Consider the following 21,360-nt stretch of genomic DNA (forward strand, 5'->3'; position numbering starts at 1 on the left):
ATCCAGTAGGAATGAAGTGCCACTTTTAGGAGAAGAGGGGTATAAAGGAAAGGTAATTGTGAAAGAAAATATGGTTATTTCCTACATCAGCACCCAGTCGATTTAATCATTACAAAGTACAGTCTATGAACTGAATTGGGGGAAATGTTCAGACTCAGCTGGCCCTTTTTAATAGGAATTCTAAATCAGTTAGTTTGGTGCCTTTACCTTCCTTCATTTTGCCCTTCCCTTTTCGACACTAGGTGCTATAACAGACGTAAGGCAGGTAGTCGTCTGGTCCAATCCTGTGCCAGTGAACTTAGGATACATTTTAGTATATCTACTATTCATTTCTCTCGAACACAACTCCATTGATGCCAATAATCACCAACAATACTTTTCTATTGATTTCTGAATACTTTCAGGCATTTTATGGTGCTTAAGTTTTTTTTGGTAAACCTTTCATGAATATACCAGAGATTGTCATTCCTGCTGAATGTAATCCGAGCAGTTCTGACTGTGAGACCCTCTGACAAGGCCAACATTATCACTTGTTATCCTTAATTACTGACTGAAATAGGAACAACTGAGCCCACACAACACTGAGTTTTGAGAGCTTTTTCCAAGGCTCAATGGCAAATCTTGCCACAGTGGGACCTTTCACCTGTGGAATGGGAGATGGCGGGGAGAGAACTGGTGTTACTTGTTAAGATTTTACATGAAAGCTTTCTTTCCTCCACCGCCACCTCCCTCCAGACCACCCTCCCCCCCCCCCCCCCCCACCCCCAAAAAAACCTTGTCTTCCAGTTGATTGATCATGGGATCATGGAGTAATACAAATTGACATGCAGCATGGGAAAAGAAGAAATAACTGTTTAAAATATAACCTCTTAATGTTATTACCTTATGATTTACTCGATCTTAAGCACAAAATAATTGTTTGGAAATGTATACCAGTGGAAAGATGGCGCTCGTTCTTTTTCCAGCCTACTGACACTGCTTTAAATCTAAATTCTGACTCCCCTCTTTTTCTGCGACATTCCGGCTTATTTAGTGCAGATGAAATTGGTGGCAGAGGGCCAGGAAGTCATCATATTTATTGGACTGCAAAATGGAATGAGTATAATTATATGTGCACCATATGTGAATGAGGCAGCTAACCAATGATCTTCCGGATGGTGAGAAGGACTCAACAGGGATTAGGTGAAATGATTATAGGAACAAGTGCAAATGTCAGCTAAGTGAACATGCTAATGAGCTTGTCACTAGTAAGTCTCCCCTCATGCAACTCCCATCTTATGGTCTTCACTCAAAATTAGCATGTAAGGTCGGGGGTAAGGAATTGAGATTTCTTTTTTAAAAACAAATTTTTAGTGCAGTGTTATGCTCTGTAACTCCTCAAACCATTTACTGTAATTATATTTTAAGATGTTCTTGTCCACAGCTGTAGCATTGGCATGATGCTACACCCACAACAGATTTAAATATACATGTCTTTATTTTTAAAGATTTATCCTTTGAAACTTGCAAACCCACCCAGCAGCTGTTCAGAGTAACAATGCAGATTAACCGTTTGGACTCAGAAAGACCTTATTGGATTCAAAGTGCCCTCTTTTGTTTTGGTGATTCGAGGCTAATCTCTCTCTCGTTTCTCCAGCTGTTCCAGAGGGTTGGGGAGGTGACTTAGCTCAAAGGTTTCTGCAAATGTCACTTGGAGCAGCTGCTGAGAGGGGTGCATGAATGTTCTGGGCAGGATTCTCCTTTTGTTATCCTCACCTACCCATGCCTCACCCCACCACTCCCCCCAAATTGGGAAAAGCCTAGCTTCTGCCTGGCATGTTTCCATGGTAAACTTAAGTGCATGAGGAATCAAAGTCACATCAGCCCATCAGCCGTGGTGCTGCTCCAAGTGGCTACATTGCCTTGCCACTAACTCCTATTGCAAGTCTCTAAGATATTTTCTGTAATAAGATTATAAAAGAGTGGGAATATAAATGATATATATTGAGCTTCAGAATGTAAGAATGTTTGGACAGAACATCAACTGCTTGTCTCCTGCTCTCAAGCTGATGCACAATGTACCCTCATCGTGGACTCTACCAAATCCTTGTCACAGAATCACAGAATTGTAACAGTGCAGAAGGAGACCATTTGGCCCATCATGTCTGCACTGGCCCTTTGAATGAGCAATTCACTGAGTGCCATTCCCCTGCCTTCTCCGCATAATCCTGCATGTTCTTCCTTTTCATATAACTGTCTAATTCCCTTTTGAATGCTTCAATTGAACCTGCTTCCACCACACTCTCCGGCAGTGCATTCAGACCTTAATCACTCGCTGTGTGTGAATGTTTTTCCTCATGTCAATTACTCTGTGCACTCTTGTTCTTGATCCTTTCATGAGTGGGAACAGTTTCTCCGTGTCTACTCTGTCCAGACCTCTCATGATTTTGAATACCTCTATCAAATCTCCTCTCAGGCTTCTCTTCTCCAAGGAAAACAGTCCTAACTTCTCCAATCTATCTTCATAACTGAAATTCAGCATCCCTCGAACAATTCTTGTGAATCTTTTCTGCATTCTCTCCAAAGCCTTTATATCTTTCCTAAAGTGCGCAGCCCAGAACTGGATGCAATACTCCATCTGAGACCGAACCAATTTCTTATACAAGTTCAACATAACCTCCTTGCTCTTGTACTCCATGCCCCTATTAATAAAGCCCAGGATACTGTCTGCTTTATTAACTGCTCTCTCAACCTGTCCTGCCACCTTGAATGACTTATGCACATATACATTCAGGTCCCTCTGCCTCTGCACCCCCTTCAGAATTGTACCCTTTATTTTATATTGTCTCTCCATGTCTTTCTACCAAAATGAAGCACTACACATTTCTCCACATTGAACCTCATCTGCCACCTGTCTGTCCATTCCACCAACTTGTCTATGGCCTTTTGAGGTTCTACACTATCCTCCTCACAGTTTACAATGCTTCCATGTTTTGTATCATCTGCAAACTCTGAAATTGTGCTTCGTACACCAAGGTCTAGGTCATTAATATATATCAGGAAAAGCAAGGTCCTAACACTGACCCTTGGGGAACTCCACTTACAAAACTTCCTCCAGTCCAAAAAACATCCATTAACCACTACTCTCTGTTTCCTGTCACTCAGCTAATTCTGTATTCCCATTTATTCCATGAGCTATAACTTTGCTCACATAGAAACATAGAAATTAGGAGCAGGAGTAGGCCATTTGGCCCTTTGAGCCTGCACCCCCATTCAATACGATCATGGCTGATCATCCAAACTCAGAACCCTGTTCCCGCTTTCTCCCCTTATCCCTTGATCCCTTTAGCCCTAATGGCGTTGAAGTAAAAGATCAGCCATGATCTCATGGAATGGCAGAGCAGGCTTGAAGGGCTGAATGGCCTACTCCTGCTCCTACTTCTTATCTTAAGTTAGTTGAACATGAATTTCCCTTAACGCATCCATGCTGGCTTTCTTTAATTAACCCGCATTTGTCCATGTGACTATTAATTTTGTCCCAAATTATGCTTTCTAGAAGTTGCCCCACCACCGAAATTAAACTGACTGGCCTGTAGTTGCTGCACTTATCTTTACACCTTTTTTTGAACAAGGGTGTAACATTTGCAATTCTCCAGTCCTCTGGCACCACCCCTGTGTCTAAGGAAGACTGAGGAATTATGGCCAGTGCCTCCGTGATTTCCACACTCACTTCCCTCGGTATCCTTGGATGCATCTCATCCGGTCCTGGTTCTTTATCCACTTTTGTACAGACAGCCTATCCAATGCCTCCTCTTTATCAATTTTACACCCCCCTAGTTTCTGAATTACCTCCTCTTTCACCATTGCCTGGGTTGCATCTTCTTCCTTGGGAAAGACAGATGTAAAGTATTCATTTAATACTTCAGTTATGCGCTCTGTCTTCATACGTAAATCCCCTTTTGGTCTCGAATTGGCCCCACTCCTCCTTTTACTACCCTTTTACTATTTATATGTCTGTAGAAAACTTTGGGATTCCCTTTTATGTTAGCTGTCATTTTCTTTTCATGCTCTCTCTTTGCTTCTCTTATTTGCTTTTTCACTTCCCCTCTGAACCTTCTGTATTCAGCCTGGTTCTCAATAGTATTTTCTATCCGGCAAGTTGTCATAAGCACACTTTTTCTTCTTTATCTTAATCTCTATCTCTTTTGTCATTCAGGGAGCTCTGGATTTGTTTATCCTACCTTTCCTCTTCAAGGGAACATACCTAGACTTTGCCCGGACTATCTCTTCTTTGAGGATAGCCCATTGTTCAGCTATCATTTTTCCTGCCAACCTTTGACTCCAATTTATTCATCCCAGATCCATTCTTACCCCATTGAAGTTGGCTTTCCCCCAGTTAATTATTCTAATCTCCTGAGGGAAAATTGTAAATAAATGCTGCCTGATCTCCATGGGTAATCAAGCAAAACTTCACAATATATATCTATTTTTATCCTAATGCTCTTCATAGATGACACTGCACTCCTTTCCCCTCAATCCAGCAGCACAGGAACCTTCAATCCTTCATCGAATTATTTTCTTGAAGGAGCGAATGAGTGCTACATTAACTGCTGTGAGTTCTTGTTTGCTTTTTGTCAGTGGAAAATCGGTTCTCCTCTTTAGTCTTGCTTAAGGTTTATTACAACAACAACTTGCATTTATACAGCACCTTTATTGCAGGAAAACATCTCAAGGCGCTTCACAGGAGCGTAATCAGACAAAATTTGTCACCGAGCCAGAGGACGGAGATATTACAAGGGTATCTGAAAGCTTGGTCAAAGTTTTAAGGAGCATCTTAAAGGAAGAAAGAGAGGGAGTGAAGTTTATGGAGGGAATTAAGGTCTAGACCCGGACTTCAATGATGGGACGAAGGGAGCAGGGATGTGTTAGATGCCAGAGTTGGAGGATTTAATAAGTATTTATTTTAAATTAATTTATTAATTAGTGTTAGAAATGTCAGTTAGAGGGGTAAAGTGCTTCACCTGTGAGATGTGGGAGGTCCGGGACACTTCCAGCATTCTGGACAACTACATCTGCAGGAAGTGTACCCAGTTGCAGCTCCTCACAGACCACATGGATCGGTTGGATCAACAATTGGATGCACTTAGGAGCATGCAGGTGGTGGAAAGCATCACAGACAGGAGTTTTAGAGATGTGGTTACACCCAAGGTGAAGGCAGATAGATGGGTGACCGCTAGAAGGGGCAGGCGGTCAGTGCAGGAATCCCGTGTGGTTGTCCCCCTCTCCAACAAGTAAACCATTTCGGATACTGTTGGGGGGGATGGCCTATCAGGGGAAAGCAACAGCAGCAGCCAGAGCAGTGGCACCACGACTGGCACTGTTGTTCAGCAGGGAGGGACAAAGCTCAGAAGAGCAATAGTTATAGGGGACTCTATAGTCTGGGGTACAGATAGGCGCTTCTGTGGATGTGAAAGAGACTCCAGGATGGTATGTTGCCTCCCTGGTGCCAGGGTCAAGGATGTCTCTGAATGGGCAGGGGCATTCTGAAGGGGGAGGGTGAACAGCCAGAGGTTGTGGTACACATTGGTACTAACGACATAGGCAGGAAGAGTGATGAGGTCCTGCAGGGGGAGTTCAGGGAGTTAGGTTGTAAGTTAAAAAAACAGGACCTCTAGGGTTGTAATCTCGGGATTACTCCCTGTGCCACATGCCAGTGAGTCTAGAAATAGGAAGATAGTGCAGCTAAACACGTGGCTAAACAGCTAGTGTAGGAGGGAGGGTTTGAGATAGCTGGATCATTGGGATCTCTTCCGGGACAGGTGGGACCTGTACAAGAAGGACGGGTTGCATCTAAACTGGAGGGGAACAAATATCCTGGCTGCGAGGTTTGCTAGCGTCACTCGGGAGGGTTTAAAATAGTGTGGCAGGTGGGTGGGAACCAGAGTATTAGGTCAGCAGGTGAAATAACAGTGGGGGAGCTAGTGAATAAGGCCAGTAAGACTGAAAGGAAGAGCAGGCAGGGAGATGTTGCTGAGCACAGCGGGACTGGTGGTCTGAAGTGCATTTGTTTCAATGCGAGAAGTATAACAGGTAAGGCAGATGAACTTAGAGCATGGATTAGTACTTGGAACTATGATGTTGTTGCAATTACAGAGACTTGGTTGAGGGAACCACAAGATTGGCAGCTAAACGTTCCAGTATTTAGATGCATCAGGCGGGATAGAGGGGGATGTAAAAGGGGTGGGGGAGTTGCATTACTGGTTAAGGAGAATATCACAGCTGTACTGCGGGAGGACACCTCGGAGGGATCATGCAGCGAGGCAATATGGGTGGAGCTCAGGAATAGTAAGGGTGCAGTCACAATGTTGGGGGTTTACTACAGGCCTCCCAACAGCCAGCAGGAGGTAGAGGAACAGATATGTAGACAGATTTTGGAAAGATGTAAAAGCAACAGGGTTGTTGTGGTGGGTGATTTTAACTTCCCTACATTGACTGGGACTCACTTAGTGCTGGAGGCTTGGATGGGGCAGAATTTGTAAGGAGCATCCAGGAAGCCTTCTTGAAACAATATGTAGATAGTTCAACCAGGGAAGGGGCCGTACTGGACCTGGTATCGGGGAATGAGCCCGGCCAGGTGGTCGAAGTTTCAGTAGGGGAGCATTTCGGGAACAGTGACCATAATTCCGTAAGTTTTAAGGTACTTGTGGATAAGGATAAGAGTAGTCCTCGGGTGAAGCACTGTGGGTATACCTACCCCAAATGGACTGCAGCGGTTCAAGAAGGCAGCTCACCACCACCTTCTCAAGGGCAATTAGGGATGGGCAATAAATGCTGGCCTGGCCAGCGTTGCCCACATCCCATGAATGAATTTTTTTTTAAAGTGCTAAATTGGGGGAAGGCTAATTATAAAAATATTAGGCAGGAACTGAAGAATTTAGATTGGGGGCAGCTATTTGAGGGTAAATCAACATCTGACATGTGGGAGTCTTTCAAACATCAGTTGATTAGAATTCAGGACCGGCATGTTCCTGTGAGGAAGAAGGATAAGTTTGTCAAGTTTCGGAAACCTTGGATAACGAGGGATATTGTGAGCCTAGTCAAAAAGAAAAAGGAAGCATTCGGAAGGGCTAGAAGGCTGGGAACAGACAAAGCCTTCAGGAATATAAAGAAATTAGGAAGGAACTTAAGCAAGGAATCAGGAGGGCTAAAAGGAGTCGTGAAAAGACATTGGCAAACAGGATTAAGGAGAATCCCAAGGCTTTTTATACATATATAAAGAGCAAGAGGGTAACCAGGGAAAGGGTTGGCCCACTCGAGGACCGAGGAGGGAATCTATGTGTGGAGCCAGAGGAAATGGGCAAGGTACTAAATGAGTACTTTGCATCAGTATTCACCAAAGAGAAGGACTTGGTGGATGATGAGTCTAGGGAAGGGAGTGTAGATCGTCTCAGTCATGTCAATATCAAAAAGGAGGACGTGTTGGGCATCTTGAAAAACATTCAGGTAGATAAGTCCCCAGGGCCTGATGGGATCTACCCTAGAATACTGAGGGAGGCAAGGGAGGAAATTGCTGGGGCCTTGACAGAAATCTTTGTATCCTCATTGGCTACAGGTGAAGTCCCAGAGGACTGGAGAATAGCCAATGTTGTTCCTTTGTTTAAGAAGGGTAGCAAGGATAATCCAGGAAATTTCAGGCCGGTGAGCCTTACGTCAGTGGTAGGGAAATTATTGGAGAGGATTCTTCAGGACAGGATTTACTCCCATTTGGAAACAAATGGACTTATTAGCGAGAGGCAGCATGGTTTTGTGAAGGGGAGGTCGTGTCTCACTAACTTGATCGAGTCTTTTGAGGAAGTGACAAAGATGATTGATGAAGGAAAGGCAGTGGATGTTGTCTATATGGACTTTAGTAAAGCCTTTGACAAGGTCCCTCATGACAGACTGGTACAAAAGGTGAAGTCACACTGGATCAGAGGTGAGCTGGCAAGATGGATACAGAACTGGCTCGGTCATAGAAGACAGAGGGTAGCAGTGGAAGGGTGCTTTTCTGAATGGAGGACTGTGACTAGTGGTGTTCCGCAGGGATCACTGCTGGGACCTTTGCTGTTTGTAGTATATATAAATGATTTGGAGGAAAATGTAGCTGGTCTGATTAGTAAGTTTGTGGACGACACAAAGGTTGGTGGAGTTGCGGATAATGATGAGGATTGTCAGAGGATACAGCAGGATATAGATCGGTTGGAGATTTGGGCGGAGAAATGGCAGATGGAGTTTAATCCGGACAAATGTGAGGTAATGCATTTTGGAAGGTCTAATACAGGTGGGAAGTATACAGTAAATGGCAGAACCCTTAGGAGTATTGACAGGCAGAGAGATCTGGGCGTACAGATCCACAGGTTACTGAAAGTGGCAACACAGGTGGATACGGTAGTCAAGAAGGCATACGGCATACAAAGAACAAAGAAAATTACAGCAAAGGAACAGGCCCTTCGGCCCTCCAAGCCTGCGCCAATCCAGATCCTCTATCTAAACCTGTCGCCTATTTTCTAAGGGTTTGTATCTCTTTGCTTCCTGCCCATTCATGTATCTGTCTAGATACATCTTAAAAGACGCTATCATGCCCGCGTCTACCACCTCCACTGGCAACGCATTCCAGGCACCCACCACCCTCTGCGTAAAGAACTTTCCACGCATATCCCCCCCCTAAACTTTTCCCCTCTCACTTTGAACTCGTGACCCCTAGTAATTGAATCCCCCACTTTGGGGGAAAAAGCTTCTTGCTATCCACCCTGTCTATACCTCTCATGATTTTGTACACCTCAATCAGGTCCCCCCTCATCCTCCATCTTTCTAATGAAAATAATCCTAATCTACTCAACTTCTCTTCATAGCTAGCGCCCTCCATACCAGGCAACATCCTGGTGAACCTCCTCTGCACCCTCTCCAAAGCATTTACATCCTTTTGGTAATGTGGCGACCAGAACTGCACGCAGTATTCCAAATGTGGCCGAACCAAAGTCTTATACAACTGTAACATGACCTGCCAACTCTTGTACTCAAAACCCTGTCCGATGAAGGAAAGCATGCCGTCTGCCTTCTTGACCACTCTGTTGGCCTGCGTTGCCACCTTCAGGGAACGATGGACCTGAACACCCAAATCTCTCTGTACATCAATTTTCCCCAGGACTTTTCCATTTACTGTATAGTTCACTCTTGAATTGGATCTTCCAAAATGCATCACCTCGCATTTGCCTTGATTGAACTCCATCTGCCATTTCTCTGCCCAACTCTCCAATCTATCTATATTCTGCTGTATTCTCTGACAGTCCCCTTCACGATCTGCTACTCCGCCAATCTTAGTGTCGTCTGCAAACTTGCTAATCAGACCACCTATACTTTCCTCCAAATCATTTATGTATATCACAAACAACAGTGGTCCCAGCACGGATCCCTGTGGAACACCACTGGTCACACGTCTCCATTTTGAGAAACTCCCTTCCACTGCTACTCTCTGTCTCCTGTTGCCCAGCCAGTTCTTTATCCATCTAGCTAGTACACCCTGGACCCCATGCGACTTCACTTTCTCCATCAACCTGCCATGGGGAACCTTATCAAACGCCTTACTGAAGTCCATGTATATGACATCTACAGCCCTTCCCTCATCAATCAACTTTGTCACTTCCTCAAAGAATTCTATTAAGTTGGTAAGACATGGCCTTCCCTGCACAAAACCATGTTGCCTATCACTGATAAGCCCATTTTCTTCCAAATGTGAATAGATCCTATCCCTCAGTATCTTCTCCAGCAGCTTCCCTACCACTGACGTCAGGCTCACCGGTCTATAATTACCTGGATTATCCCTGCTACCCTTCTTAAACAAGTGGACAACATTAGCAATTCTCCAGTCCTCCGGGACCTCACCCGTGTTTCAGGATGCTGCAAAGATATCTGTTAAGGCCCCAGCTATTTCCTCTCTCGCTTCCCTCAGTAACCTTGGATAGATCCCATCCGGACCTGGGGACTTGTCCACCTTAATGCCTTTAGAATACCCAACACTTCCTCCCTCCTTATGCCGACTTGACCCAGAGTAATCAAACATCTATCCCTAACCTCAACATCCGTCATGTCCCTCTCCTCGGTGAATACCGATGCAAAGTACTCGTTTAGAATCTCACCCATTTTCTCTGACTCCACGCATAATTTTCCTCCTTTGTCCTTGAGTGGGCCAATCCTTTCTCTAGTTACCCTCTTGCTCCTTATATATGAATAAAAGGCTTTGGGATTTTCCTTAACCCTGTTTGCTAAAGATATTTCATGACCCCTTTTAGCCCTCTTAATTCCTCGTTTCAGATTGGTGCTACATTCCCGATATTCTTCCAAAGCTTCGTCTTTCTTCAGCCGCCTAGACCTTATGTATGCTTCCTTTTTCCTCTTAGCTAGTTTCACAATTTCACCTGTCATCCATGGTTCCGTAATCTTGCCATTTCTATCCCTCATTTTCACAGGAACATGTCTCTCCTGCACGCTTATCAACCTCTCTTTAAAAGCCTCCCACATATCAAATGTGGTTTACAAGGTTATGAGTGACATGGACAGAGTCGATAGTCAGAAGCTTTTCCCCAGGGTGGAAGAGTCAGTTACTCGGGGCCATAGGTTTAAGGTGAGAGGGGTAAAGTTTAGAGGGGATGTGCGAGGCAAGTTCTTTACACAGAGGGTGGTGAGTGCCTGGAACTTGCTGCCGGGGGAGGTGGTGGAAGCAGGTACGATTGCGACGTTTAAGAGGCATCTTGACAAATACATGAATAGGATGGGAATAGAGGGATATGGATCCTGGAAGTGCAGAAGGTTTCAGTTTAGACAGGCATCATGATCGGCGCAGGCTTGGAGGGCCGAATGGCCTGTTCCTGTGCTGTACTGTTCTTTGTTGTTTGTTTTTTCTTTGAATGCAGAGTTCTGAGAGGATTATAATCTTAAATGACGTTACAGGGATAGGAAAGACCATGGAGGGTTTTGAATACAAGGATGAAAAGTTTAAATTCTGCCCGGTGCCAGGGTGCAGGACATCTCTGACCGGCTTGAAAGGATATTGGAGCGGGAGGGGGAGGATCCAGTTGTTGTGGTCCACGTTGGGACTAACAACATAGGCAAGGCTAGGATGGAGGACCTAAAATAAAAGCAAAATACTGCGGATGCTGGAAATCTGAAACAATCCGAAGAAGAGTCACTGACCCGAAACGTTAACTCTGCTTCTCTTTCCACAGATGCTGCCAGACCTGCTGAGTGATTCCAGCATTTCTTGTTTTTGTTTTAGGATGGAGGACCTGTTTGGGGATTATAAAGCACTAGGAACGAAATTAAGGAACAGGCCCTCGAGGGTCATAATCTCCGGATTACTGCCCGAACCATGTGCAAATTGGCTTAGGGATAAGAATATTAGGGAAGTAAACACGTGGCTAAGGGAGTGGTGTGGGAAAGAGGGGTTCCATTTCATGGGGCATTGGCATCAGTTTTGGAACCGGGGGGATCTGTACCGATGGGACGGTCTCCACCTGAACCGATCTGGAACCAGTGTTCTAGCGAAACGGATAAATAGGGTGGTCTCTAGGACTTTAAACTAGTGACTCGGGGGGAAGGGAAAGGGAAAACAACAGGGAGTATGATGATAAATAAAAAGGTAAGCAGCAGGCTAACATGTGTGCAGGAGGGTTTAAGTTCAAGGCAGACTATGAAAGAAGCAGAAAGGAAGGTTAACTCAGGAGTTATTATTAGAGATGTTGGGAATCATGAGGGTAAGAAAGCTAGCATAAAGGCACTTTACCTGAATGCTCATAGCATTCGTAACAAGGTTGATGAGTTAACGGCACAAATCATCGCGAATAAATATGATTTGGTAACCATTACGGAGACATGGTTACAGGTTGGTCACGACTGGGAGTTAAATATCCAGGGGTACCAGACTATTCGGAAGGACAGACAGGAAGGTAAGGGAGGTGGTGTAGCTCTGATACTCAAGGACGACATCAGGGACGTGCTGAGAGATGATATAGGTTCTATGGAGAATGAGGTTGAATCCATGTGGGTGGAAATTAGAAACTCTAAGAAGAAAAAGTCATTGATAGGCGTAGTCTATAGGCCACCAAATAATAACATCACATTGGGGCGGGCAATAAACAAAGAAATAACTAATGCCTGTAAAAATGGTACGGCAATTATCATGGGGGATTTTAATCTACATGTAGATTGGTCGAACCAGCTCAGTCAGGGTAGCCTTGAGGAGGAATTCGTTGAGTGTATCCGTGATAGTTTTCTTGAACAGTATGTAATGGAACCGACGAGGGAGCAAGCTATCCTAGATCTAGTCCTGTGTAATGAGACAGGAATAATTAATGACCTCATAGTTAGGGATCCTCTTGGAAGGAGTGATCACAGTATGGTTGAATTTAGAATACAGATGGAGAGTGTGAAGATAAAATCCAATACCAGGGTCCTGTGCTTGAACAAGGGGGACTACAATAGAATGAGGGAGGACTTGGCTAAAGTAGACTGGAAACAAAGATTTTACAGTGGGGCAGTTGACGAGCAGTGGAGGACTTTCAAAGCAATTTTTCAAAGTGCTCAGCAAAAGTATATTCCAGTGAAAAGGAAGGACTGGAAGAAAAGGGGTAATCTGCCATGGGTGTCTAAGGAAATAAGGGAGGCTATCAAATTGAAAGAGAAGGCATACAAAGTGGCCAAAAGCAGCATGAAACTAGAAGATTGGGAAAACTTTAAAGGTCAACAGAAAGCTACAAAACGAGCGATAAAGAAAAGTAAGATCGAACATGAGAAAAAACTAGCACAGAATATAAAGACAGATAGCAAAAGTTTCTATAAATATATAAAACAAAAAAGAGTGGCTAAAGTAAACGTTGGTCCTTTAGAGGATGAGAAGGGGAATTTAGTTATGGGATATGATGAAATGGCCGAGGCATTGAACAGGTATTTTGTATCGGTCTTCACAGTGGAGGACATTAATAACATGCCAGTAATTGACAAAGAAACCAATGGAGGTGAGGACCTGGAAACAATCATTATTACAGAAGAGGTAGTGTTGGGCAAGCTAATGGAGCTAAGGATTGATAAGTCTCCTGGCCCTGATGGAATGCATCCCAGGGTACTAAAAGAGATGGCGGGAGAAATAGCAGGTGCACTGACGGTAATTTTCCAAAATTCGCTGGACTCTGGGGTAGTCCCAGCTGATTGGAGAACAGCAGATGTGACGCCACTGTTTAAAAAGAAAGTAGACAAAAGATGGGGAATTATAGACCAGTTAGCTTAACCTCTGTAGTGGGGAAGATGCTTGAGTCTATTGTCAAGGAAGAAATAGCAGGGCATCTCGATAGAAATTGTCCCGTTGGGCAGACGCAGCATGGGTTCATGAAGGGCAGGTCATGCTTGAAAAATCTTTTGGAATTCTATGATGACATTACGAGCAAGGTGGACAATGGGGACCCAGTGGATGTGGTGTACCTAGATTTCCAAAAGGCCTTCGACAAGGTGCCGCACAAGAGGCTGCTGCATAAGATAAGGATGCATGGCGTTAGGGGTAAAGTATTAGCATGGATAGAGGATTGGTTGACTAACAGGAAGCAGAGAGTGGGGATAAATGAGTGCTATTCTGGGTGGCAATCCGTCACTCGTGGTGTGCCTCAGGGATCGGTGTTGGGACCGCAATTATTTACAATTTATATAGATGATTTGGAGTTGGGGACCACGTGTAGGGTGTCAAAGTTTGCAGATGACACTAAGGTGAGTGGCAGAGCAAAGTGTGCAGATGACTGTGAAACTTTGCAGAGGAACATAGATACATTGAGTGAGTGGGCAAAGGTCTGGCAGATGGATTACAATGTTAATAAATGTGAAGTCATTCATTTCGATAGGAGTAACAGTAAAAAGGATTATTACTTGAATGGTAAAAAGTTGCAGCATGCTGCTATGCAGAGGGACCTAGGTGTCCTTGTGCATGAATCGCAGAAGGTTGGTCTGCAGGTACAGCAAGTAATTAGGAAGGCAAATGGAATTTTGTCCTTCATTGCTAAAGGGATTGAGTTTAAAAGCAGAGAGGTTTTGTTGCAGCTGTATAATGTACTGGTGAGGCCGCACCTGGAGTACTGTGTGCAATTTTGGTCTCCTTACTTGAGAAAGGATAGACTGGCACTGGAGAGGATGCAGAGGAGGTTCACTAGGTTGATTCCGGAGTTGAGGGGGTTGGCTTATGAGGAGAGACTGAGTAGATTGGGATTATATTCATTGGAGTTCAGAAGAATGAGGGGGGATCTTATGGAAACATATAAAATCATGAAGGGAATAGATAAGATACAAGTAGAGAGGATGTTTCCACTGGCAGGTGAAGCTAGGACAAGAGGGCATAGCCTCAAGATTAGAGGGAGAAGATTTAGGACTGAATTAAGAAGGAACTTCTTCACCCAGAGGGTTGTTCATCTATGGAATTCCTTGCCCAGTGAAGTAGTTGACGCTTCTTCAGTAAACGTCTTTAAAGCTAAGGTAGATATCTTTTTGAACAATAAAGGAATTAAGGGATACGGTGAGAGCGCGGGTAAGTGGATCTGAGTCCATGAAAAGATCAGCCATGATCTTATTGAATGGCGGAGCAGGCTCGAGGGGCCGGACGGCCTTCTCCTGCTCCTAGTTCTTATGATCTTATTAGTGAACCAGGAGTAATAAGAAACCTAAGAATAGGAGCAGGGGTAGGCTATACGGCCCATTGAGACATCCAATAAGAACTTCTATATCAACTCTATTTTCCCAACAAAGGTCAGAGAAGCCAGGGTTGGTGGATGGTTGGGACTTGGTGCAGGTTAGGATACATATTGTGGAGCTTCGGAAGAGCACAAATTTATGGAGGATACAAGGTGGGAGCCAGGCAGGAGTGAATTGAAATAGTCAAATCCAGAGCTAACAAAAGCATGCATGAGGGCTTCAGCAACAGATGAGCTGAGCAGAGGCAGAGTTAAGCAATGTTACAGAGGTGGAAGAGGCAGTCTTTGTGACGGAGAGGATATAGGCTCAGAAACACTGCTCGGGGTCAGACAGGATGCCAGGAATATGACTGGTCTGATTCAGCCTAAACATTGTTTGTGGAGAGGGATGTAATCAGTATCGAGAGAACAGACTTTATGGCAGGGGCCAAAGGCAAAAGAGCATTGCTGTGAATATGGGTAGGAGGGTTTATGTGGAGTTAAGGGAGGACAGGAGAGCAGTGAACGCTGGGGAGAGAGGGCAAATTACGTTGAGATGGAGGTTGCAATCATTGTAACTCAACAGTTGCTCAGTTCAGAGGCTGAGGAAGGAAAGGATTGAGAATATCTTGGTGAAAAACTCAAGTTAGAAATGGGTGGGCAGTGAAGAATGAGGATTTTAAAGGACAGATGAGATGGATGGAACAAGGTAATGTTCTCAAAGGAAGCGGTTGTGCCAGAGGAGTGAGGTGAAAAGACAAATTAGATTTAGTGATAAGGGCATCATGGTGGATTTGACAGGGAAAGTGATGGAAGATATAGCTAGGTGGGGCACTTCAGTAAAAGGCAAGGTGCTATCACCCATGATCCAAGTTGGCCATGATGTCAGTACAATCATCTACAATAAGGTAGTGGCTGGTAAGGTTCTTATTTGTGAGTGAACAGACATTCTGGAGGGAAATACGGAGTGGGGTAGTGATTGTTGTTCTGCCAGCAGAGTCCAAAGGGGGAAGTGGTGGGTGGGTTAACTGAGACAGAAAGGAGGTTTGTGAAATTCACCCCAGCAGGTGCACTGGGTGGGAAAATCATCGAGAATAAAGAATGGGGCAGTTGGGGTTGTTGCGCAGGCCTCAATGAGTGCCTTAATCAGCCCATTTGAGAATGCCAAGAGAGGCACGGAGGGAAGCTGTGGACTTGTCCAAGAGGTGGGATCAAGCCTGGGATGGCAGCTGGAGAATAGGAAGGGTTAAGGTACTGATTTGGAGAGAAAAAATACCCGAGGAACAAAATGAAAGGAGGCATAACTTGGTAACAGGAAAGGGAGAGGAGAAAAGTGCGCTAGAGGGGTAAAGAGAATTGAAAAATAGGGTGATAGATGTAATGGGCTTAGATCTGGAGCGGCAGCCAAAACGTACACTTATTCTTGCATCACTGTTAAATAGGCTTTACATTTACATTGCCTTTTGCTCGCAGCATTTTAAAACCTGGAATCAGTATGTTTTATTTTTCTTTTCTTGAGTGAAATGAGTTCCATTCTTTAAAACTCTCCATGTAATAAGCTCCAACGTCCTGGTCTCCTTGTTGCTGCTCCCTCAGATCTTTGCAGCTTCTCAATGTCCTTTTGATTGTAAGGTGTCAAAACTGTGTGCAGTATTCCAAATCTGGCTCAACAATAGAATAACTTGTTTCAGTATTCTTCAGCTCCACCTTCATTGTTGGCCTTCCTTGGCCTTTATAGCCACTCCAGGCACTGCTCCACACACCACTGACCACCTCCAGGCGCTTACCAATTGTCTCTCGAGATAAGGAGGCCAAAGAAAGAAAGATCTTCATTGTTCACTAGCCTTGTTGACAGTAGCTTCACAATTACTTTAAACAGACAATAACATCCAAATCCTTCCCCCATTTCAGCTTTGCTGATGGACATCTTTCATTGCATGCACATATTTTCTGTTTCTGTTCTTTATAGTACATTTATTTATATTAGAATTGATTGATTATCCCATCAGATTAATTGGTCTAAATCAGTATTATTGATCTCTTTTACACTTATCATCTAAATAAAGCGTGATATTATCAGCAAATGTTCATGTATATGTAAACACTTTAATAGTGTTTACCAGTGGTGTGAGCTTTTCATGCAAATCTTGGCGTAAACCAAAATAACTGTGATAATTTTGATTTTGATGTGATTGTAACATTTTCATTTTTAATTTTGTTTTAAGTCCTTTGTTGGTGTAACATTACATCTAGAATATATTTAAAATCTTAAGTCTGCACACACTTCCTGTCTGCACCACTTAACTTTAGGGAGTCAGTTTTTTGTTATACATTTGGTCTCATCATTCTCTGTTTTTAGATTCCTATGTCCACATTTATTGTGGGCTTTGCCTCTGTAAATTCACCTTGCTGATTGCACAATCTGACCCTGGGGTTCCTTAAATTCTCGCAGAATGCATTTTGAAAGTTGTTTTCATTGAATCATAGAAAGTTTAGAGCATTTACATCCTTTCTGTAATGAGGTGACCAGAACTGCACACGGTACTCAAGTTGTGGCCTAACCAATGAGTTATACAGTTCCAGCATAACTCCCTGCTCTTATATTCCATACTTCGGCTAATAAAAGAATGGATTCCATATGCCTACTTAACCAACTTATCGACCTGTCCTGCTACCTTCAGGGATCTGTGGACATTCGCTCCAAGGTCCCTGACTTCCTCTATGCATCTCAGTATTCTCCCATTAATCGTGTATTCCTTTGCCTGTTTGACCTCTCCAAATGCACCACCTTACACTCCTCCAGTTTGTTCCATTTGCCACTTTTCTGCCCATCTGATCAGACCACCAATATCTTCCTGCAGCCTACAGCTATCCTCCTCGCTATCTACCGCATGGCCAATCTTTGTGTCATCTGCAAACTTCTTGATGCCCCACATTTATGCCCAAATTGTTAATCTATACCACAAAAATTAAATTTTTTTCTTGACTAATATCCAAAATAAAAGTTTAAACTAAATATAATTTTTTTATCATAAGTAAATTAATCTATTAAATGTAGGAACTTTAGAGAGAGAATGGGAGGGGGAATGAGAGAGTGAGGAGGGTGTAATTACCATGTGCCAAGTTTGCATAGGCAGCTCCATGAGAAAGGTGTACATAACAAATTGTAATGGAAGCATAAAAATAAGGACAAAATTTAAAATGCAGATTGAAATACATCTGCACAACCTGGTTCAGTTATCCTCCAGCCACTAACCCTGCTTTACCTGAAAACTACATCTGATCCTGATTTCCCCAACTGTGCAATACCATAGAAGATTAACTGTTAATATATTAAAAATCTTATGCCTTTGCTCACTTCCTCTCAGCTTTTTCTATTATGAACTCATACATGCACATTTATAATGGAAACTGCTTATACAAATGTGTCACATTCTTCCTCCAGTGGAGTCACTGTAGTGCCATAATTGGCAAGAAAGTGTAATTACTGCCTGACACGTTTGCATAGGCAATTTGCATTTTTTTTAAAATGGACATAGGAATTATAATAAAAATATGAAAATGAGGACTGTATGTCTGATTTTAAAATGGGGTCTGAATTACATCTACCCTCCCTGGTCAGATTATCCACTGACCTTCACCTACAAACTATATTTTGTCTGGACTCCCCCTGTGTAGTGCCAAGGGCAAATGACTAGTATATGGTAAAAGCAAAATACTGCGGATGCTGGAAATCTGAAACAAAAACAAGAAATGCTGGAATCACTCAGCAGGTCTGGCAGCATCTGTGGAAAGAGAAGCAGAGTTAATATTTCGGGTCAGTGACCCTTTTTCGGAACTCGTATATGGTAATGGTTCATGTCTTTAAGTGTGGATGCTACCGTTTACTGTGTATCATTTAACAACTCTCATTAAAAAGGAGGTAAATTAGTGTAATTTGAGAGCTGTCAGATGAATGGCTCTATTGCTTTTCCAGTTTTGAAGTGGGAAGAAACTTTTCAAAATTGGTTCATGTGACTCACCTGCAAATGAAATAGAAGTAGTTCTTAAGTATTAAAAAATTGGCAGCTCCATAGTTATGATTTAAAAACAGTTTTATTAAAAATCATGTAGTGATCAAAGAAGTCCTGTACACTGCAAACTTAGAAACATTATGAAGGGAATGGAGAACAATTAACTCTGAGGCCAGCAGCCACATTCTGTTTGGTGGCAAAATAAACCAAATTTAACAATGGTTCTTCTTAAATATAGCCCTTTTAACATAGAAGAACGCCACAAGGCACTCTTACTTACCAAATGTTATGCCATTCAACACATTGCTCGCACTTGCATTAGGAGTTCTCTGTAAATCCACTCCTTAGGAGATGTTCTATGACTGAATGTATGTGGGTTTTCCCAAAGAGTGAAAGAATACTCAGCGCTCAACTAATCTTAACACAAACAACCAGTGTAGTTAACTCCAAACTCTCATCTGAAGTGGCTCATCAGTTGTATCAAACATTAGACAACTGAGGTGGGCAATAAATGCCAGCCTTATTAACGAAGCTTACATCCTACAAATAATTTTTTAATAACAGCATGCTGGATTACAACATTCTCAATATTCTTACTTGCTATGCTATTTATCTGTACTAAATTTGATTGGAAATCCATGACAATATGCTTAGTAGCAATAACAGTCAAATAAAAGGCCTGAATTTTCCTCATCACTGCTGAACAGCACTCAAAAATGGGGACAGAGAAAGAATTGGAGCCAATCGCCTGCTCCCATTTTCTCCTAAAGCAAGTTACTCACAAACTTCTGCTGTGGTTTTTCTGGTGTCTGAAGATGGCATAGCAATGGCAATTACATGCAGATGAATGTCAGAGACCTCTGCACGCAAACATCTCACCAGTTGCAATTCAGGTTAAAATGTTGCTCGGTGTCAGATTTTGTTTGATAACATTGCTGTGAACCACCTTGGGACATTTTACAACATTAAAGATGTTATATAAATGCAAATTGTTGTTGCCTGGCCCAGATGTGCCACTCTCATGCCAGCTCCTTCCAATGCAAAGATATCTGGACTGCTGCTTGGTGTGAGGCTGTACTTCCTGCCATGGCATAGCAGCATTCACTCATTCATGAGATGCAACCTTTAGGCAAATTAGGCAAAAGCCTTGCGAAAAGGTGCCCCGAACACCCAAAAAGCCACGAACGGCTCCTTGGCCGCAACTTCAAAGCGCCCGCAGGAGATGGCTTGGAGAGCATCTGCAGCGCACTGTCGGCAATGCTGGTACCGGCGCCCGAGGATGTCGCTCACCTCCCGAAGGACGTGGACGAGATTTCCAGGCGTCGATGGTGAGAACTGAGGAAATGGCTTATTACCTGCACCCCTTTTCCCCCCCTCCCCTTCCACCCCCTTCGACCCCCCCTTCCCCTTCCCAGCTCCACTCTCTCAGCTCGCCCCCCCCCTGCACCCCCCTCCCCCCCGCACCCCCGTCCCAGCCCCCCACTGCAACCCCCCGACCCCTTTACAGCCCCCTTCCCAGCTCCCCCTCGCACCCCCTCCTCCCACCGGCATCATCCTACACCTGTGTAGGGGCCCTAACAACCCCACTGCCTTGTGGGCATCTTGGGAGAGACCAAGGCTAAGCTAAGGGAGTAAACCCTAACAGAAAATCCGGAGCGGAACCCCGTAGACGGTCATGTGTCACCTTTGGCATGTTTCCGGCAGTTCCTGCAGCCATACCGGTGCCAAACATCGTGCTCTGCACTCCTTTGGACCCCACCAGAAAGGCCGAGAGGGGGGTTTTGACGATTGGGCAACTCTCAACCTCCATACATTCGCCCAGGCATGCACCATGGAGAGGTCACTCCATAGTTGCCTCACAGCGACTGAAACAACACGGAAGGCAGCAGTTACGCGTTATAAGTCCAGCTAAATTGGCGCAGAGATTGGGCGCCACGGGTTGCCTTTGTCAGTGGGAGAGGTCATCGCACCTCACTGGACAGCTACCGCCCGCCTCAAACCGGGCAGCCCCCGGTCAATAAGGTTCTGTCCCGCCACAGTCCACCTTCAATGGGTGCTTGGAGCTCAGGGTCATTGCCCGAAAAGTGGACTGCAACACCGCACCAAACAACATGAAAAAAGGAAAGAAGGTACCAGCCCTTCGTTTTGCAAGCTGGAATGTCAGAACTATGTGTTCTGGCCTGTCGGAAGACCTTACACAAATCAACGATTCTCGGAAGACCGCCATCATTAACAATGAGCTCAGTCGACTCAATGTAGACATTGCAGCACTTCAGGAGACTCACCTCCCCGCGAGTGGATATCTAGCAGAGCAACACTACACCACCTTCTGGCAGGGCAGGGATCCTGAAGAACCAAAACAGCATGGAGTGGGCTTCGCCATCAGAAACTCCTTGCTCAGCATGATAGAGCCTCCCTCAAATGGCTCGGAACGCATACTGTCCATCCGACTGCTCACCACCTCTGATCCAGTACACCTATTCAGCATCTATGCTCCAACACTCTGCTCCCCACCTGAAGCTAAAGATCAGTTCTGTGAGGAACTCCATAACATCATTAGCAGCATCCCCAATACCGAACACCTGTTCCTGCTGGGGGACTTTAATGCCAGGGTTGGGGCCGACCATGAC

The 21,360-nt window shown here is 44.2% G+C and overlaps 1 protein-coding gene across 10 annotated transcripts in view; it reads left to right on the plus strand.

Moving 5' to 3' along the window:
• sobpa (sine oculis binding protein homolog (Drosophila) a) overlaps nucleotides 1–21,360 on the plus strand; it is a 420,356-nt gene that overhangs the window by 266,835 nt on the left and 132,161 nt on the right. The gene's annotated exons all lie outside the window — the stretch shown is intronic.

Source organism: Heterodontus francisci, chromosome 3, assembly GCF_036365525.1.
Source record: "Heterodontus francisci isolate sHetFra1 chromosome 3, sHetFra1.hap1, whole genome shotgun sequence".
Taxonomy (NCBI): Eukaryota; Metazoa; Chordata; class Chondrichthyes; order Heterodontiformes; family Heterodontidae; genus Heterodontus; species Heterodontus francisci.